We start from the raw sequence: 22476 nt of genomic DNA, 5'->3' as shown, positions 1-22476 counted from the left end.
TTAGCAAAATACCATAGTCTGGTAGCTTAATAACAACAGATAATTTATTTCTCACATCCCAGAGGCCAGAAGCCCAACATCAATGTAGGGGCAAATTTAGTGTCTAGTAAGAACCCACTCCTGGCTATAAAGGGTTGTGCTCTCACATGGCAGAAGGGATGAGGGAACTCTCTGGGGTTTCTTTTATAAGGTCAATTCATGCCATTTATAAGGGTTCCACGCTGATGATCTAATCACCTTCCATATGTCCCACCATCATCTTGTGTGCTAGGACTTACTCTATGACATTTGTGAGGGGCATACACATTCAGTCTATAGCAGCCCATTCAACAGAGGAGGAGGGATACAAATTCCATCCCCGAGGGATAACAGAAAGTCTTCCAAGGCCACCCTTGCTGAGAAATCATGACTAGGAATGAGAAAAAGCTTTCTTTTTTCTTTCTTTCTTTTTTTTTTTTTTTGCTTGTACCATTTTATCTTTAAAGATTTTATTTATTTATTTGATAGATAGAGATCACAAGTAGGGAGAGAGGCAGGCAGAGAGAGAGAGAGAGGAGGAAGCAGGCTCCCTGCCCAGCAGAGAGCCCGATGCGGGGCTCGATCCCAGGACTCTGGGATCATGACCTGAGCGAAAGGCAGAGACTTTAACCCACTGAGCCACCCAGGCGCCCCCCATTTTATCTTTAATTAGGACAAAAAGTCAGGACACTTTTGTTTTAAGGATTTTATGTATTTATTTGGCAGAGAGAGAGCACAAGTGGGGCAGCTGCAGGCAGAGGGAAAGGGAGAACAGGCTCCCCACTGAGCAGGAAGTAGGACTTGATCCCAGGACCCTGCGATCATCACCTGAACCACAGGTAGAAGCATAACCAGCTGAGACATCCAGGTGCCCCAAGATGCTCTTTTCTTCCTTGCTTTTTTTGGGATCCTTAAACATGGAGGTTCCTCTTGTCAACCCAACCTTGGCACGTATGTGTGACTGAAACGACAATCTTCTTTCCATAGAGCATTGGATCCACTGCCAGCCTCCCTAAATTTAGGTCAGAAGACTGCTGCAGAATTTGGCAAGTATATTGCACTCTTGCCATTATCCTAGAGCTACAACATCCCCCTTTATATTTAGAAACACTTTTACTATTAAATCGTTCATGCGACACTCTCTGGGATTGTTTATCTTTTTGTTGTTGTTGTTTATTTTTTTAGATTATTTATTTGACAGAGAGAGAGATCACAAGTAGATAGAGAGGCAGGCAGAGAGAGAGAGAGAGGGAAGCAGGCTCCCTGCGGAGCAGAGAGTCCAATGCGGGACTCGATCCCAGGACCCCGAGATCATGACCTGAGCCAAAGGCAGCGCGGCTTAACCCACTGAGCCACCCAGGCGCCCCATGGGATTGTTTATCTTTACAGCAGTGTGTAGCATTAAGCTGAAGGGTTTAGGAAAAAACAATTTCATTTTTAAGCTAAATATAATATCTAAACTTTACAAATTATTTCCAGTAATTGTTTACTTATTTTCAAACTGATCATTGTAACATCTGTGTCTATCACTGAAATGATGACTTACATTGTCAGATTCTGATGGAGGGGAAAAATAATATATACTTCTGATTTTTCACATGTGTTTTGCAAAGTGTGACCTAAAATGGTTTAGGTATCTTTGTCATGGGGCATTGCTAACTAATGCATTATATTTTACCTGGAAACATCCCTACGTTTTTTCTCAGTAGGCTATGCATAATATATATGAAATGATATATAAAATGTGCCTTTTAACAAAACTTCTATCATTTTTCTGTTGTTGGATTATGACTAAAGGCTTATTGCAATGGCTTCATCTCTGTGGTGTGCCAGGGAGAATCATGGTGACCTGACATCACACATGGTCACAACTACCACTACTGACATACACTATGTTTATTTGACTTCACTTTTGCCAGAGAACAAGAAAAGTCAGTATTTAGGTTGTGGGTCATTGGTGGGGGGAATAGGGTACATGCAGATCCCTCCCTCTGCTCTATGTCTCAGATCTATCAACAAGTTCGCTCTGTCTCCAGAGTCTAACACACACACACACACACACACACACACACACACGCACAGTGTGGGCACATAGCCCTTGAGTTACAAGTCATATTGCTTAATACTGTCAATAGCACGCATCAGGTTTTGAAGATTAATTCAATAGTAATATTTCTCCTTGGAAAGTCTGAAGATAAACCATCTGTGTTTTTTTTTTCCTTCCTTACAATTCATGTTAATTTTAAGACCTGAATTGCTGATGGTAAAATTGAGAATTAGTCATTTAGTTAAGTATACTATTGATGCTATTTCCTTCTTTCCAAAAGATATAATTTTTGAAAATTGCTGCTTTCAAGAGAATTCAGTTGGGAACTGCTACAGATAATGTGTCTTTTTTTTTTTTAAGAATTTTCATACAGTTCATTTTTTTTACTCTTTAATTTTATTTTATTTTTTCAGTGTTCCAAGATTCATTGTTTATGCACCACACCCAGTGCACTGTGCAATACGTGCCGTCCTTAATACCCACCACCAAAGAATTAGTCCGAAACATCATATACATTGCTAATATATAGTGTTTTCCATATGGTTTCCTCGCTAGAAAATACTGTTTTATCCATTTTTAAAACTGTCCAAAACATCTGCATGTCTGTTTCTTAAAAATGTTAACAATTAAAAGTTATAACTTGTTTCATTTATTCTTCTCCTATCCCCCTACCCCCCCATGTTGCTTCTCCATGTCCTCATATCAGGGAGATCATATGATAGTTGTCTTTCTCCGATTGACTTATTTCACTAAGCATGATACGCTCTAGTTCCATCCACGTCGTCGCAAATGGCAAGATTTCATTTCTTTTGATGGCTGCATAGTATTCCATTGTGTATATATACCACATCTTCTTGATCCATTCATCTGTTGATGGACATCTAGGTTCTTTCCATAGTCTGGCTATTGTAGACATTGCTGCTATAAACATTCGGGTACACGTGCCCCTTCAGATCACTATGTTTGTATCTTTAGGGTAAATACCCAGTAGTGCAATTGCTGGGTCATAGGGTAGTTCTATTTTCAACATTTTGAGGAACCTCCATGTTAAAACAACCTGAGGGTTTTGAAGGGTCAGGGGTGGGAGGTTGGGGCATCCTGAGGGTTTTGAAGGGTCAAGGGTGGGAGGTTGGGGGAACAGGTGGTGGGTGATGGGGAGGGCACGTTTTGCATGGAGCACTGGGTGTTGTGCAAAAAGAATGAATACTCTTACGCTGAAAAAAAAAATAAATAAAAAGGGAAAAAAAAAGTTATAACTTGTTTGAAAAAATTTAAAGTGTGTTCCAATCTCTCTATCTTTTAATAAGCTTGGTGAGGTAAGTAGGTCTACAATGATATACACTTTTTATAGGTGACACCGGCTCAGATATGATGAGTGACAAAGTCACACAGGCTTGGTTGGGGCCTCTCACTTATGACTCTGAAACCAGTGAGTTTTAAAATTAGTGCTTCATTTTTCATATAGAAATCTTAACTACCTTCTTACAGACATTGACTATAGCTGTTTTTAGGTTGTAATATATTCTCTGAATTAAGAAAAGCCATATATTATATTTCACTTAACTTTTTGTACTTTCTTTCAAAAATTTTCTTCTTCTACCTCACCCTTTTGGAAACATCCAGGGCACATCTATTAAAATTCATAGAGGACATTAGTCATGGCAGGAGCATAATACATGATGACTTCCTGACCCTGAATGTCATGAAAGTCAATCCAACTCAATAAATCTAAACTGAATAATTTCATAGCCTTCCCTAATTCAAAGATAATATTATAATTTATTAGGTTACCCAAGTCAATAGTCTTGGAGAGGAGAAGGTTGTGTTTGGTGAAGGACGGTACAGAAGAATTTTGAGATGCAGGAAATATTCTGTATGATGCCTTAGTAGTGGATCCATTACATTACACATTTGTCAAAACCTATAGAACTTTACACAATGAAGAGTAAATCCAATATAAGCAAATCAGAGAAGAAGAAGAAGAAGAAGAAGAAGAAGAAGAAGAAGAAGAAGAAGAAGAGACGGAAGAGGAGGAGGAGGAGGAGGAGGAGGAGGATGAGGAGAGGGAGAAGGAAGAGGAGGAGGAGGAGAAGAAGAAGAAGACGATGACAACATCAACTGGAACATCAGGGGATACTGGGAAGGGATGCATTCCATGACAAGAGAATTAACTATATTGCAATTATATGACACATATGTACTGAAGATAGTGCGGGGTAAAGGTGTTGACCTAAGTAACATTGGAAAATGGTGTTTTGACTGGAAGTTATAAGGCTAAAGAGAAAGGAAACTGTATATAAACATTCTACTCTGAGGGTAGAGTTGTTTCTCACAGAGGTACAAGTTAATAATTCTGAAACAATTGTACATAAGTCCTGGGATTAAACAAATAAGTAAATGGATGACAGATGGTGAGGGCCAGGTTTCTCACTGTTGGAAAGGACAATTGCAGTTTAGCCAGAAGAAGGCTAGAATAAACATGCCATGCTAAGTTAGAGTCTCAGATAACAGTGTGAATTCAGGTTTAGCTTATGTATTTATGTATTTATATACATATACTTATGTATTTCTCCAAGGATCCATATTTCATTTTATTAAAGAATGAAGTTAGAAACCAAGGCCTAGACACTAAGTATGTTCATTGCTACTGAGGTGTCATGCTTGAAGGCTCTCTGTAAATATAAAAATTTATGTATGTAGACTAACCCAGATAGATAGATAGATTCAGATGTGACTAGATCTGAATCTATCTATCTATCTATCTATCTATCTATCTATCTATCTGGGCTGTGCATTGAGACTTGTCTACAAAGAACAGAAAATGGGAAGGAGAAGAAAATCTTACAATGAAAAAATTTGGCTAACTACCTTGGCAGGTGATCAGGTTAACATGAGCAATGAAAAGTCATTAGTATGTACCTTTGATACAATGTGATGAGAATGGTATTTTATCTCTATGATCTTCCTTCTAAAAAAACTCACTACTCCTGTCCAACCATGGGAAAGCTTTCAGAAAAATCCAAGTTAAGGAACAATGTACAAAATACCTGACTAGTACATCTCAAAACTGAAAGTCAAATATAAACAAACAAACTAAAAGAAAATTAAGAAATTTTCTGGGCACCTAATGAGGCTCAGGAGATGAAAATTAAATATGACATGGTAGTCTAGAATAGGACCCTGGAAGAGAAAAAGGACATTTGGGAAAAAGCAAATAAAATTCAAATAAAGTTTAGTATTCAATTAGTAGTAATGTACAAATGTTGATTCCTTAGTTGTGACAAATATATCATAGTGATATAGATGTCAGCAACAGGGTTGCTGTTTTTCAGGGTACAGTAACAATCTCAGTATAATTTTTGTAACTTTTCTATAAATTAAAAACAATTTTAAAATTTAAAAAAATGATTATTTAAATAAATTTAAAATACAAACTTAGAAGCATCATTACAAAATCTCTTTCTTTCCCTTACCTCAACCAGTGTATCTTCAAAATTTGTTTTTTTGGTCTCAAAGTATACAAAAATATGTTTAGTTCACTCTATCTGTCGTATTACCAGCAGAGACAAAGCTATTCCCATCTTTTTTCTGGTCTATTCTAGTAACTTCCTAACTGGTTTCCTTTTCTCTCTCTCTCTCTCTCTTTTTGTACAACCCATTCTCTACACTGTATCAAGAATATTTTTAAAATTTGGGACTTCATCAAGATCAAAAGCTTCTGCACAGCAAAGGAAACAGTCAACAAAACAAAAAGGCAACCCACGGAATGGGAGAAGATATTTGCAAATGACAGTACAGACAAAAGGTTGATATCCAGGATCTATAAAGAACTTCTCAAACTCAACACACACAAAACAGATAATCATATCAAAAAATGGGCAGAAGATATGAACAGACACTTCTCCAATGAAGACATACAAATGGGTATCAGACACATGAAACAATGTTCATCATCACTAGCCATCAGGGAGATTCAAATTAAAACCGCATTGAGATACCACCGGACACCAGTTAGAATGGCCAAAATTAGCAAGACAGGAAACAATGTGTGTTGGAGAGGATGTGGAGAAAGGGGAACCCTCTTACACTGTTGGTGGGAATGCAAGTTAGTGCAGCCACTTTGGAGAACAGTGTGGAGATTCCTGAAGAAATTAAGAATAGAGCTTCCCTATGACCCTGCAATTGCACTGCTGGGTATTTACCCCAGAGATACAGATGTAGTGAAAAGAAGGGCCATCTGTACCCCAATGTTTATTGCAGCAATGGCTACGGTCGCCAAACTGTGGAAAGAACCAAGATGACCTTCAACGGATGAATGGATAAGGAAGATGTGGTACATATACACAATGGAGTATTATGCCTCCATCAGAAAGGATGAATACCCAACTTTTGTAGAAACATGGATGGGACTGGAAGAGATTATGCTGAGAGAAATAAGTCAAGCAGAGAGAGTCAAGTATCATATGGTCTCACTTATTTGTGGAGCATAACAAATAACATGGAGGACATGGGGAGATGGAGAGGAGAGGGAGTTGAGGGAAACTGGAAGGGGAGATGAACCATGAGAGACTATGGACTCTGAAAAACAACCAGAGGGTTTTGAAGGGGCAGGGGTGGGGGGGGGTGGGAGGTTGAGGAACCAGGTGGTGGGTAGTAGGGAGGGCATGTACTGCATGGAGCACTGGGTGTGATGCCAAAACAATGAACACTGTTATGCTGTAAATAAACAAATAAAAAAAATAAAAAATAAAACCACAAAAAAATATGGATTTTTATATTACACTATTTAAAACCTGTCAATATAGTCTGTTGCCATTTAGAATAAAATATAAATGTTTTACCATAATAGTTTAGGTAACAGTAGCTGTGATAACAGATACACCTACAATCAGTGGCTTAATAGTAGTGGTTTATTTTTTGCCCACATGTAGTTCAAAGCAGCTTTTCTGGTGAGGATAAGGGTCTCCTTCCCAGTAAACTAGAAATACAAACTCCTTTCGTTTTGTGGCTCAGTCTTTCTCAATAGGTGAATATTATATCAAGCCTGGGGAAAAAGCATGGAGTACTACATCAGAAACCTTTATAGGCTAAACCTGGACGTGGCATGAACCATTTATACTCATGTTTTGCTGGTTATACTCAAGACATGTAAAGATAACTGATCACAAAGGAGGCTGGGAAATGCAGCCCAACAGTGGACCAAAGCAGCAGTGGGGGACTGGGTGAGGTAATTAGTCTTAAAGATGGCAGTTTCTCCCTAATTTGTCATGTTTTCCCCTGTCCCACATAAATGAAACCCAGGGAGGTCATGTCCATCATGCCCTAACCACACTAGGATTCCTTCTTTTATCCAATATCCCAATTTCATATACCGCCTTAGACCTTTACATCAACCATTTTTTCTATCTATAATATCTTCGGATCTTTTATAAAATTCATGCATCAATTAAATGTAATCTTCCCAGGGAGAATTTACTTAATCCTGAATTAAAGATCATCCCTAGTTTCTCTCTCTTTTAGAAAAGGCTTTTACATATTTCTAACCCTAATCACATTCCTCCGATTATTTTTTAAAATTCATTTATTATTTGCTTCCCTGCTTTTCTGCAAAGCTCAGTGGGAGCAGTACCTGATTTTCTTGTTCACTGCTCTGTCATCAGTGACAGAAAGCCCGATTCTTAATGAAAAATTTCTTTGAGTGAGTGAATAAATGTGCAGCAAGAATTGATCTTTAGTTTAGTGAAAGGACTAGAAGGGGAAGAGCTAAATTCTCCTCTGTGGAAGGAATTAAAGAAAAGATTCTTAAAAAGTATTCAAAATTTACATAATGAGTGAAAGCTCAACTGGGAATAGAATGTGGAATTTCTAGTCAACTGGGAATAGAATGTGGAAATTCAGATTCCCTATCTAGGCTTCTATAAAATCATAAGGCTTCATTTCAAAATTGGGCAATAGCTCCATTTAGAAGTCAAGTGTTTCCATATATAATGTGATGTGATTCCTCAAAAGACATTTCTACACAACTCCTTCAAGGATTTACTAATCTTTTTCTTTATCTTTCATTTTTTCTTAAACTGAAGAACTACCCGTTTAAATGAAGGAAACAAACATGAACTGTAAATATGAGCCAGGCTATTTGTAATTTCCAAAGATTGTTTTACTGTTTTGCCTTTTCAATCTTACCCCTTTCTCAACTGATTTCTTGGATACATTTTGGTAAGAATGTTAATAAATAGAAAATCTTTGTTGGATGAAATTTTTGAATAAAATGTAATTTGGATAGAGTTTAATGTTCTATTCACTGAGATAAAATATTGATGTTATGAGTCATCTGTTGAGTTGTAATTTTTTGGAAAATGCTATGTATTCACAAACCTATGAATTAAAGCACACGTAGTGTCTGCTCAGCAGAAATATACACACAAGGCTCCCACCAATTCCCCATTTCTTGAAAAGCTAAAATGAAACTTCTTGTAACAATCTACGACAGATGAAACTACCCTTAGGAAATGCTTTATAAACAAGTCAAATCATGTTAGAACAATGATCTTTAACTGTCTTTTCAAGGTCTAGCTAATAACCTCTTTTTTCAACACAGTGAAACTTTCCTCTAATGAAGTAATGTGCCCAATAATTTGCCCAGTACCTCGGACCTTATGTAACAGAATTGTAAATTCATTCTAATGGGATTTGCCTTTTGCACATCTTGAACCAGCTCTTTCCTGAATTGGCTTCTTTTTCAGTTCCTGTAGATCTGCTACAGGACTGTAGAGATATGAAAGATTATGCAGTCTCTGGAGGGCAGGTTCTGTGTGGGATATAGTTAACTCGATTTTGTATCTTAAAGCCTCAGGCAGTATTTCATTTCCAAATCTCACAGTACAGTGGAAGTAGGTGAGGAAAATTAGTGTTAGAAAAGGAGGAAAACATTTGCATTGTGGCAAGAGAAAAACCCTGCAGTGCTTTGCTAATGATACATTTGGCTCTATAAAGGTAGAAAAAATGATAAATATATGCCCACAACCATTCCTCAGCAAAAGCTAAGTTGTCATACAGAGGAATTCAGAAGTCACTCTCTGTCCATGCTTGAGAAAAACTGCATTCTTAGTTTAGACCATAGAAGTGTGCCAGAAAGTAATATTCACAGTAGTCATCTTTGCAAGACATCAATATTGTTGGTTATGAATGCAGTCAGTGAAGCCTTTGTGCAGTGGATGCCTCCAATACACTGCGTAGGACACAGTAGATCTTTGTGAGATATTTCCTATAAAACGGGCCTGTGTTTAAATCATGGCTCTTACCACTTTGTGCCCATGTGTCCTGAGACAAGTTACTTAACAATTCTGATTTCCAATTTTATTACTTATAAAATTAGGATCATTAAATCCAATGGAAAGACACTGTTCATATTTTTTTTAAAGATTTTATTTATTTATTTGACAGAGAGAGATCATAAGTAGGCAGAGAGGCAGACAGAGAGAGTGAGAGGGAAGCAAGCTCCCTGCTGAGCAGAGAGCCAGATGTGGGACTCGATCCCAAGACCCTGAGATCATGACCTGAGCCGAAAGCAGCAGCTTAAACCACTGAGCCACCCAGGCGCCCCAACACTGTTCATATTAAATTAAATGTGGACAGTCAGTAAATGCACTAGGCAAGCACTTTGTAACTCTGATAAAGGTGATGATCTCTAAGGTCACATGGAGCAGAACCTTCCTGAGAAATCAATAAATGCAGTCAACTTACCTATTAAGATATTTCAATTGGCATATTACCCATAAAAATATTGAACATCAATACATCTTCATTATGAATGTCAACATATTTCCAGCATACTGATTTTTGCTTTCTCTGGAAAATAAACTGGTTTTAATATTTGTCCTGTTAACTGTGGAATATTGCAATTTCACATCCAGTAACTATTCCCTATTATACTATTTATTTTTAAAAAATTTAACATGTTTCATTGGCCCTAATTTAGTAGCACAAAGATGACATAAACATGAAAAATCTAGCACATATCTTGTTCTCATTAGTTGGTGCTAATATTAATCAAAATCATTTGACCTATTACAATTAAATGAAATCATTCTATGTGGCCTATTGGCCTAGAAAGAATAGAAACATTAAGACACATCTCTGGACCGAAATTTCAGTGCAAGATAGTATATTTGATTTTATCTAATTTTCAGATTATTTGTATTTTGAATACTACTGTACAAACAATTGAGAGCTGGTTTGTGCCTTTTTAATTTCATCAGTCATTACAAAGATTGATTAGCTTGCTTAGGATAATCATTGGCTCAGTGAAATTAAAAGTAAACACCAAAAGATAAAATACATTTTAAGCAAACACTTCTAGGATTTGAGGGCATGTCCTATCATTCACGTACAAGAAAATCTACCAAACGTTGGTGTCATCTGAGAGGTGTTACAGGGAGATGAGTGTCTCTGTTATGAAAGATGACAGTTGGTCCACAGATAAGAAAAGAAAGGAGCCTTGAAGAAGAGGACCAAAGGGCTTGGTATTTGGGAAGGAGAGTATGGGTGGTCCCTAGTCAATACCTGAAAAATTGGCCTAGAGAAAAGACTATGTATTCATTTATCCTTACATTTATATATTAATTTATTCATTAGTTCATTCATTAATCTATCAATTCATTCACTAATAACCTCACCAAAACAATTTTAAGTATTTTTTTCTCCTGTTTATTTGTGGCTATAGTGAGTGAAGGTAAGGTATTTCCTGAACACTAACCACTACATCAACAACAGACAAACAAACAGATCCTAGAATTAAAGAAAAATTAAAAGTCTGAGGATGATTTTTAAGTTTACCTAGTATCCTTTTGCTCTATAGGCTGATCTGATTCCAAATTCCACTAATTAATCAGCAAATGAAGTGGTAAAGAGGTGTAGTATTTTTGTTCTGACTTTGCTCTAACTTTGTAATTACTTACATGTAAAATGTGTGACTCTAGTCATAGTGGTATCTATTAAAATTTCAATTCCAGCTAAGTTAGTGAGTACATGAGGAAAGAAATGCTGACTAAATTATTATAATTACGTTGCTTTAAATGGCCACATTTTGAGAACACAAGGAAATGAGTAGTTAGTTCCCTAAAGAGATAAGTGAACGTACTGTAAAGTGCAAAATTATACTTTAAGATTTACAATAATTTCTTGCTTTTATCACTCAACTTTCTGATGGGAGTTAAATCCACCTTGAGATGATACATTTCATCTCATAGAAACAGTCACTATACCATGTTAGCAAGTGAGGTAATAAGATGTAACAATTTAAAAAAAGAAAGTCACCTCCACCAATTATATGCTTTTGAAACAAAACAAAACCTAGAGTAGTATGTCTTTTTGAAAGTTGCTTCTCTCATTACTTTTATCTTCTATGTTCCAAGAAAGTCCCACAAAAATTGATCTTTTAAAAGTTCAGATCTGCTTTAAAGATCTCTTTTTTAAAAAATTTCTCTTTGGTGTTCCAGAATTTATTGTTTATTCACCACACCCAGTACTCCATGCAATATATGCGCTCAATAATACCTACCACCAGGCTCACCCAACCCCCCACCCTTCTCCCCTCCAAAATCCTCAGCTTGTTTCTCAGAGTCCACAGTCTCTCATGGTTCATCTCCCCTTCCAATTTCCCCCAACTCCCATCTCCTCTCCATCTCCCCATGTCCTCTGTGTTATTCCTTATGATGCACAAGTAAGTGAAACCATAGATAAGTGACTCTCCCTGCGTGACTTATTTCACTTATAATCTCTTTTTTCACTCATAACCTCTTCTAGTCCTGTCTATGTTGATACAAAAGTTGGGTATTCATCCTTTCTGATGGAAGCATAATACTCCATGGTATATATGGACCATATCTTCTTTAACCATTCGTTGAAGGGCATCTTGGTTCTTTCAACAGTTTGGTGACTGTGGCCATTGCTCCTATGAACATTGCGGTACAGGTGACCCTTCTTTTTCACTACATCTCTATCTTTGGGGTAAATACCCAGTAGTGCAATTGCAGGGTCATAGGGTAGCTCTATTTTTAATTTCTTAAGGAATCTCCAAACTGTTTTCCAAAGTGGCTGCATTCCCACTTGCATTCCCACCAACAGTGTAAGAGAGTTCCCCCTTCTCCACATCCTCTTCAAAACATGTTGTTTACTGTCTTATTAATTTTGGCCATTCTAACTGGTGTCAGGTGGTATCTCAATGTGGTTTTGATTTGAATCTCTCTGATGGCTAGTGATGATGAACATTTTTTCATGTCTGTAAGCCATTTGTATGTCTTCTTTGGAGAAGTGTCTGTTCTTGTCTTCTGCCCATTTTTTGACCTCTTAAAAATAAATGTTAAATAAATAACATTTAAAGTCACCTAGAAAAGAGGACAGTGAGAAAATGAGATTTGGGATAGTTAGGTGTGCAAATCTTTATGTTCCTTCTTTGAAACTCTTTCCTCCTCTCAGTGTAGAATTAGAATTCATGGAGTAATATACAGTTGACCCTGGACTATTAGATCTATGGTATTGGGAATACTAGATTAGATTATGAAAATCTGAAGGTAATAGAGTATAAATTAATAAAGATATTTTAGGAAAACCATCAACATATGGTTTCCATACTTCATCCTTCCACTAACTCAACCCTTCCCAATGTACTCTCCCAAACATTCACATGTTTGTAAGAGAGTGTGAATTGCCAGAGGGAATAGTGGAAATTCAGAACTGTGACTTAGCTACATAACTAAGTAATACCTCCTGCACAGACAATTTGCAAATACTTGGTTTTCTGATACCTTGTTAATATGAGAAGGGAGGTTCTAGTGTACAATCTTAATGCTCCAATCTCTCACTCTGCCCACTTGTGGAGGAAATGACCCTACCTTTATCGAAATAGTAGACTTGATATATAGATGACCTAAGGATGATTCTCAGGCATTAGTCCACCTCAGAATCCCCTGGAGTACTTGGAAATGCTGCTCCAGATCAAGACAGATGAGGCCTGAAAAAAATCCAGTGGAATGAACATCATGGAGGACACTAAAATTTTTACAAAAGCATTTTTGCTAGTAACGAAGCAGTAGAAATCAGTTTTCATGAGTTAAGGAGTGATTGCAAAATCTGGAATATGTAACAATCTATGAAAAATTCTGTTAAAACCATGACTCATTGCTGTGAAGTGTGTAAACCTAGAGATTCACAGACCTGTACCCCTGGGGCTAATAATATATTATATGTTTATAAAAAAAAATTTAAAAAAACCTGACTCATTACAGGAAATGGGATAATAGCTTAACGGGGATCAAGGGTTAAAAAAAGAAAAAAAGGTTAATTGTTTTTTTAAAAGTATGAAACGCACCTAGAACATGATGAAGTAAAACAGCTAAATATATTTTTTTAAGATATTATTTATTTATTTGACAGACAGAGATCACAAGTAGGCAGAGAGTCAGGCAGAGAGAGAGGAAGGGAAGCAGGCTCCCCACTGAGCAGAGAGCCTGATGCGGGGCTTGATCTTAGAACCCTGGGATCATGACCTGAGCTGAAGGCAGAGGCTTTAACCCACTGAGCCACCCAGGCACCCCACCAACTAAATATTTTAATATGATTTTAATTTATCAAATAAAGTTCCTTGTTCAGTTGAGTTGAAATTCTAAAGTCACACATATATTATAACTCAGAGCCATTTATTTTAGTTTTTATCCTCTAGTCTTTAGCTTCAATTGTAAACAGAGTTTTTCTATTTTTCATACATAATATCTGCAGTCTAATCTGTTCAAGTTACTTTAGAAAATCTAAATGTCAAAAAAAATGTTTTGTATATAAAAGCTTGGGTTATATTTCTTTTTAAACTTTTCAGATGTTGACACTTTCTATATGTGCAGAAATTTCTTCTACTCTGATGTATTTCAAAACCCTTTAATTATTAAAGATACATATTATACACTTCAGTAATGTATAGGAGTTTTTTCAATCCAGGAAAAAGGAAGGAATAATAAATTTAGAAACTACACTGCATACTATTTTAAAATCATACGGAACAATATCACTTCAAAGAGAAAGGGATGTTATTCTTTTTGTAAATTAAAAGTATTTGTTCATAATTTTTAGCCTTGTAGACATCATCAAGCAGGATAATGAGCTTCACAAATAAGTCAAAGACCTCAAATGTTATTCAGATGTTCCTCAGGTGAGAAAAACAATATTTTCCTCACTTTCTTTTCACAGGTTTTCATCATGAAAAAGTCAATTTTCTAAACAAAATTTGTTGTGCATCTCAGTAGGAGAAGCTGAAGGTCAAAGGGTCACCAAAGTTTGTAGCGAAAGCCCTGTGCTTTTTGGTTGATGGGATAGTGACTGACTGGAATAAAGATAAAAGAAAAATCGTCTCTTTCATACCAAGACCAGCAAATTCACCAGTGTTGTTTTTAGACAGAAAAGATGCAATCATTTCTACTGTCTCACACAACTTGTTTATCCCAGCCGTCTGTCATTTTTCTGTGATTACCCCTTTGAAGCAGGCAAGTCCAGTTCCTTCTCCAGTAGGGTTTGCAGAGAGTTAATCAGCTTTAGGGGCTACTGAATAAATTCTGATGGGACAGGATGAATCGTCCTATTTTGTCTCTTTCCTACACTCAAAATATTGTTGCAAATAGAAAGCGAAGACCCCAGAAGCTTCATCAAGTCCCACTCCACAGGGTATCAAGTGTATAATTCTGAACATACTTGACTCCACATAAACAGTATAAAATCAGTTTCTGTGACTCTAACTAATGTCTCTTCTTCGTGTGTGAGAAGAACATGCCCATGGGAATTTAAAAAATGACTCCTTTAGATAAAGAACTCTGTCAAGAGGGCAAAGTAATCTTCTGGGGGAGATTGCTATGATTGGCCAAAGAGTCCTGTTGCTCAAATGACCCCTCCTGACTCTGTTCCACAGAAAGGATATCATGGATCCTTGAAGGTAATAAGAACTATATAAACTAGGTGCTTTCCTCTTTCAAGATTCTGGAAAGTTCCTTCAGAGATATTTTAAAGGAGTTAATCATCTCCTCAGATTCCAACGGACACTTTCCACTGGGTTTTACAGGTCTTCCCTATGGAAGGGGACAGCCCCAGGAAAAGCCCAGGGTAGACTTCAAAGGGATTTTGCCTGGGTATTAAAATCCTCCCTGTTTTCAAAGAACCATTGTTTAATTTTAGGCAGTCCCCACAGGGAGTGGGATGTATTTACACAAAAAGTATGTTAGGGGAGTGAACATTTTTATAGGTTGCACCTAATCAAATGTCTTTTTAATGATCTCATCTATGTGACTATCCCATGCTAAAGTCACCCATATTTTTTTTCTTCTAAAGTGACAATCAAATAATAAAGCTACCCAGGTGCCCACTGACTGCAGCATAAAGATGTTCTGGTAGGCAGGGGAAAAAAATTACAAATTTTCTTTTTATTTCAACAGGATGCTAACATCCTAGGTCCTTTCAATTTTCTTCTTCCTATGTTTTTCCTTTTCTAGTTTAAACATATCAGGATAAATACATGACTACATATAAATACTCAAAGCTATTCCATTTATAAAAGTGTAGTTTTTCAATGGAAAAATGAAAGCCAAAATTAACTTGTTGAGTTAAGTTGACAGTTTCCACCTAAAAGTGTGTATATATTTTTGTGTTTATTTTTTTATTCCCTGGAGATGAGAAACAAGAACCAGGTATAAAGATGAGAACGTTATTGGACGAGCTAACAAGATCAGACAAAAATGCCTACAAAGTACTGAGCACAAGTCTGTAAGAAGTGTAAAAAGAAATGGCAAATACTGAGTGTATTCATTTTCTGTCTGTGTCTTAAACTTTTCCATTGGGATTTGAACTAGAATTTAGACTCACAATGTGCAAATTCTTCCTCTTACTTACCTTTTTTCTCTCCCTCCCTCAATCCTGTGATATGAATTGCCCTTTATTTTGTGTTTCTTGCTTTCCTAATTAACCACCTTATCGTGGACTTAACCATCTCTGCTAGAAATCTCCAAGTTGTCTCCCAGTTCTTGGCCCACATCTTGGAGTATCATTCATAACCATATCACTACTCTAGTGGTCAAGTACATCCATCCTCCACTCATTGGCTCTGTCTGATTTTCTGTTTAGGTTCTCATAAACTCTTCATGTGTTATGACATAGTGTCCGGTTGCCAGCATCGCTTTCATCTGCTACTGACATGAGGATTATATTCTAAGACGGTAACCCTGGCCAATCAAGCCACTGAATTAATGAAGTTTCTTGGATTCTATGGCATAAAAATTTAATACAGTCTTTTATAGTTGTAAAAGACTATTCAAATCCCTGCGAATCTGACACAACTGTTAGCTCTAATTTTTATTATTTCCATTGCTTTGAATCTTGTAACATGGTGTCCATCTTGATGTGCCATTATTTGTGAATTTGTCTTACTATTTTTTTTTTTTGAGGATCCCAAGATATAACAAACATTGTTTAATAATAAAACTTTAAGAGAGTTCATTTTTTTTTGTGTGTGTGCATGATGCTTCATATATATTAGCTATTTATTTATTTATTTTTTTCCATTTTATTTATTTTTTCAGCGTAACAGTATTCATTCTTTTTGCACAACACCCAGTGCTCCATGCAAAACGTGCCCTCCCCATACCCACCACCTGTTCCCCCAACCTCCCACCCTTGACCCTTCAAAACCCTCAGGTTGCCCCAACCTCCACCCCTGACCCTTCAAAACCCTCAGGTTGTTTATCAGAGTCCATAGTCTCTTATGGTTCGCCTCCCCTCCCCAATGTCCATAGCCCGCTCCCCCTCTCCCAATCCCACCTCCCCCCAGCAACCCCCAGTTTGTTTTGTGAGATTAAGAGTCATTTATGATTTGTCTCCCTCCCAATCCCATCTTGTTTCATTTATTCTTCTCCTATCCCCCTACCCCCCCATGTTGCTTCTCCATGTCCTCATATCAGGGAGATCATATGATAGTTGTCTTTCTCCGATTGACTTATTTCACTAAGCATGATACGCTCTAGTTCCATCCACGTCGTCGCAAATGGCAAGATTTCATTTCTTTTGATGGCTGCATAGTATTCCATTGTGTATATATACCACATCTTCTTGATCCATTCATCTGTTGATGGACATCTAGGTTCTTTCCATAGTCTGGCTATTGTAGACATTGCTGCTATAAACATTCGGGTACACGTGCCCCTTCGGATCACTATGTTTGTATCTTTAGGGTAAATACCCAGTAGTGCAATTGCTGGGTCATAGGGTAGTTCTATTTTCAACATTTTGAGGAACCTCCATGCTGTTTTCCAGAGTGGTTGCACCAGCTTGCATTCCCACCAACAGTGGAGGAGGGTTCCCGTTTCTCCCCATCCTCTCCAGCATCTGTCATTTCCTGACTTGTTCATTTTAGCCATTCTGACTGGTGTGAGGTGATATCTCATTGTGGTTTTGATTTGTATTTCCCTGATGCCGAGTGACGTGGAGCACTTTTTCATGTGTCTGTTGGCCATCTGGATGTCTTCTTTGCAGAAATGTCTGTTCATGTCCTCTGCCCATTTCTTGATTGGATTGTTTGTTCTTCGGGTGTTGAGTTTGCTAAGTTCCTTATAGATTTTGGATACTAGCCCTTTATCTGATATGTCGTTTGCAAATATCTTCTCCCATTCTGTCAGTTGTCTTTTGGTTTTGTTAACTGTTTCCTTTGCTGTGCAAAAGCTTTTGATCTTACTATTTTCATTGCTCTTTGCTAATACCAGACGCATTCCTGTCTTCCAAATGGGATTTGTCCCATTTAAAATTGTAGAAAAAGATGTGTGATTTCCTTTCTCAGTTAGTGTGTTGCAGAAAAGAATCAGACCTGCCAGAGAACAAGTGACACTCGGAGAAGCAGGAGAACTTGGATTAATTTTACGCCAGTGGACCCAGATGAGCTCGTGCTCAAAGTTCTAGGCCCCGGGCAATGGGGTAATAGGGTTTTATAGGGGACTGTGGGAAGTCGGGCTCCAAGGGCTATGCTGACTGCTGGTAGATGGGTTTAAACGGGGAGTAGGGGCTGCCTTAGGCGGAAACAGTATGAAGGGAGCCTGTGGCGCCAAGCCTCTTGACAGAAGCAGAAGCGGCTGGTTATCTGTTGCTCCCAGTAGGGCTTCTGGTTATCTCTAGCTTATTGTTAGTAACTTTCCATCTTCTGGGGCCTCCTGGCTTGGGCCCGCTCTGGGTAATTTTCCTCTTCAGTGGGGGAAACCTCTTCTACATTTGCCACTTTTTCTCTTGAATAAAGGAAAAAAGCCCACCAAATATGAGGTATACCCCACATTAATTCTTTCCCCTAAATGAGAAAATACCTTTTCTGTCCGTAATATGTCTCCACCATGACACTAGTTTTTTCTAGCAACATCTTTATAAGTGAACTGTAAGATTTTAAAACACACTACATCATTTTTAATTTAAAATTTTGAGCCAAAAATTCCCTCAAATATTTTGCTCTTTAAAGATTTCTTAGCAATGTTTCAGATACGATACCTGTTCTCCCTTGTAGTCTACTTAAGTTGTATGCATACATTTAAATCTACGACTGTTGAAGAAGTGCTATGTTCTTTCTGCACTTGTGAACTTTTCGTGAATTTTTGAATATTTTATTTAAAGAAACACCATCGCCATTAAAGGGCCATGAGTCTGCTTCTAAACAATAAATTCTTTTTTTTTTTAATCTTGAGATAAATAATGAATTCTATAACTGATGCTTGGTGTGAAAATAGATTTGAGGCTTTCCTCATATCATTTGAGGTTCTCCCTACTTCCACCTCCAAGCTTGTAACTCCCACTGACTGGAAATCTCTAAATTGGAACAATTAAATCTGAGAAAGACCCCAAATGAATGGTCTTCCTTTTTCTAAATGTAGAAAATCAGCTCAAAGGAAAAAGAGACTACGGAGTTCGGAGTTCGGGAGAACCTCAAGGGGTAGGGGGTGTAGTGTCCGTGATTTAATTCTAGACAAGAAAGGGGCTTTTGGTGTCCACATCCCCTGAAGGCTTTACACTATAAACATCAGAAACTCTTTCCTGGAAGGCTTTCTCTGCCACCCCTTCCCACTCCTTGCTGAACATCAAATTCTTGAAGGTTCTCTAGTGTTTATGATGAGGTCTCCTCAATAGATTTCATAGTTCCTGCTACTGTTATTCAAATTCCTTTATTTGGTTTCAGCCCACTTTCTTTTGGAGTGATTATTCTTAGCTCTGACAAGTACTCTCTTTATCACTTGAGTTGTATCTTTAATTTACCAAATTCCCCTGATGTCTCTTGCTCAATCCAGCAGTCATTTCTCCATGACCAAAACTCCTGCCATCCCCAGTTCCAGCCCTCCTGGCTTCAGCACAACTTTATTCATTGCCATAGTAACAGTGTTTCTCATATTCCATCTGTGTTACTCATGTATTCGAAATATTCCAACATGAAACAATCACTAATCTTCTGTTCATCTGCTGCCAACTTGACTAACAAATCAGGTTTTACCTCCTTCTTTGAACTGCTTCAAAACCCCTGCTAACATCTTCCAAGTTTTACACAAAGAAAAATGTAATACTCTACGCTATAATTTTCTGATTATGCAAACTTTTATGGGCTGAACTTTGTCCTCCCAACCCCAAATTTATTATTATTTTAAGATTTTATTTATTTATTTGAGAGAGAGAGAGAGAGAGAGCATGAGAGGGAAGAAGGTCAGAGGAAGGAGCAGACTCCCCATGGAGCTGAGAGCCCGATGTGGGACTTGATCCCGGGACTCCAGGATGACTGATCAAAGGTGGTCACTTAACCAACTAACCCACCCAGGCACCCCCTAACCCCAAATTTATATGTTGAAGTCCTAAATCACATTACCTCAAGATGTGACTGTATTTGGGAACAGGGCCTCTAAAAAGATAATTAAGGTTAAATGAGGTCCTAGGAGTAAGCCCTAATCCAGTCTGACTGGTGTCCTTACAAGAAGAGACTGGGACACACAAAGAGATATCAGAAGCATGTGTGCAAGGCAAGCATGAAGGGAAAAAGGAAGCATGGGTGGCGGGTGGCATTTACAAGCCAACGAAAGACCCCAGGAGAGACCAACATTGCTGGCACCTGGATTTTCCAGAACTGTGAGAAAATAAATTTGTGTTGTATAAGTCACTGATTTTGTGCATTTTATGATGGCCATCCTAGCATGCATAAGTGACTTTCTTATAAAAGCACAGTAATTTATATGTATCAAATTAATTGTGTGTAAGTAATTTATGACAAATCAGAAAATAAAACAGGGAAAATGTTAAACCTGGGCATTATTATGTTGTGTGTGAGCTACTGGGCTTCTTTTACTACCATTTGTATCGAGATCATATAATTCAAAAAAATTCTCTTTTTTTTAATTTTTAGTGCAAGGATTAATAAATAATATCAATTACTGATTTCTGTGGAGGGATTGCAAGTGCCCCTAGATTATTTATGTTTATTTAAAAAGAAGACTAATTTAAAGGAAAAGGTTACTGAAGAAGAGAATTAATACATTTTCTTCAAGACATTTTAATGCACAGGAAGGAACATTAAAGTCAGGCTAACATACCTGGCCTTGAATCTCAACTATGTCTCTGCTTTGCAGGACACTGGGGAGGCAGCCTGACTTCTCTGCCTGGACTATGATAAACTGAATTATCTGTTTCTTCATTCATAAAGAAATTTCTTGGGCTGTAGATAGGATTATATATATGTATTATCAGTTTTTAGCACATGCAAGCCATCAGTAAATAGAACAATTATCATTTTACTTAGAAAATTATGAATAGAGTGAATTGTGATGCGTCACTGGTCGGTATCCTGAGAAAGAGTCCAAGGCAGACTAAAGATGAGGGAACTTTGTCCCCAAATACATAGTCAAAGTGAGGTAACAAAGAAAAATTTAAAGGTATATAAGAGTTTTTCAAAACTATGTCGGAGTATCCATCTGGCACAGTTGGTGGACATTTGATTTTTGATCTCAGGGTTATGCGTTCAAACCCCATGTCAGGTGTGGACATTACTGAAAAAAAAAATCTTTTTAAGAAAAACTATGTTCACTAATAAATGAATAACCAACTCTGGATTTCGTATGCTTATAATCCACTATGTCACTTACCTTTTTCAACATATTTGTCTATTAAACTGTCTCTCCTAAGGTGTTGGTAACACTTTAATTCTTATACTATTATCTTGTACTTTTCTCATATTTCAGTGAGGAAGAATACTTGAGAAGCTTAAAATCCATAACCCTGCAACAGATAGAGTCCACCTTTGAATGGGCTGTGCATATTCAAGGATGAGTATATTTTATAGGAAGCGGGAAAGTCATTAAGGTTAATTAGAAAGGAAATGAGGTTAGTTAATTAGAATATTTCAGAGAAAATATACCAGCAATTCATTTAAAAAAGAGAAAGAGTTGGACCAAAGGGGAGAGAGAAAAGAAAGAGCAAGAGACTGAGAGAGAGAGGAGAAGATATAAGTAGAATTATGGAAAATGTTCATTTTCATCTGTTGACCTCAGGACAATGACAAGTTAAGAACACCAGGGAAGTTAACTCTCAAGAGTTAGCAAAGGATGAAGCTGTGCAAACACTACTCCCAGTTTCTCTGGCCATGGGAATTTTATCTTAGGATGATTCTAGTATATAAATGTAAATATTAATGGTATTTTGTTATGGCAGCCTTAGCAAATTAATGCACATATAAGTGACTTACCAATAAAAATATATGCAAATATATATACATATATATATATGCAATAATAATCCAATTTATACACATCAAACTAATTGGATATAAGGATAAACAATTGTCAGGAAGAATGCTACAGTGGTCTAATAAACCGCCCTTTGGATAAAGTCCTGCCAAGTGGCTGGGATGGGCCAGGGCCATGAACAGAGGTGAGTTCACGGGAGATAAAACTTGAATCATGTATGGAAAGGTTAAAATGAGATGACCTGATTTTGGTAAAAGGCAGAAAAAAGCAGATGAACATGAAGAGGTAGATTTTGATTATCTGCCTGCAATCAAGCAACTGTTTTTCCTTGGTGCAATGTGGAAATATTTCCAATTATACATTTATTTTACCCACACATGGTCCTTGTCCCTGCTTTGCCTGTGAATATGTTAAATGATATTAAGAGTATCATCCTCCCAAAAGCCATACTTTTGAGATGTAGGGTCAAGCAGTCTTTCATTCATGCTCTTGACTTGCCATGGTCTGGAGCTCCCTGACTAAGAGAACGTCAGTAATTTTGCTTACTTCTCTTGGAAGCCTCTCTTCAAATTCCTTAGAAGAACAGCTACATTGTGGGCAGTTAATATGATTAACGTCATAAATATTTCTGAAAGT

Source organism: Meles meles, chromosome 4 (assembly GCF_922984935.1).
Source record: "Meles meles chromosome 4, mMelMel3.1 paternal haplotype, whole genome shotgun sequence".
NCBI classification, from domain to species: Eukaryota; Metazoa; Chordata; class Mammalia; order Carnivora; family Mustelidae; genus Meles; species Meles meles.
The sequence above is the reverse complement of the archived record's forward strand: the minus strand, read 5'-3'. Positions refer to the sequence as shown.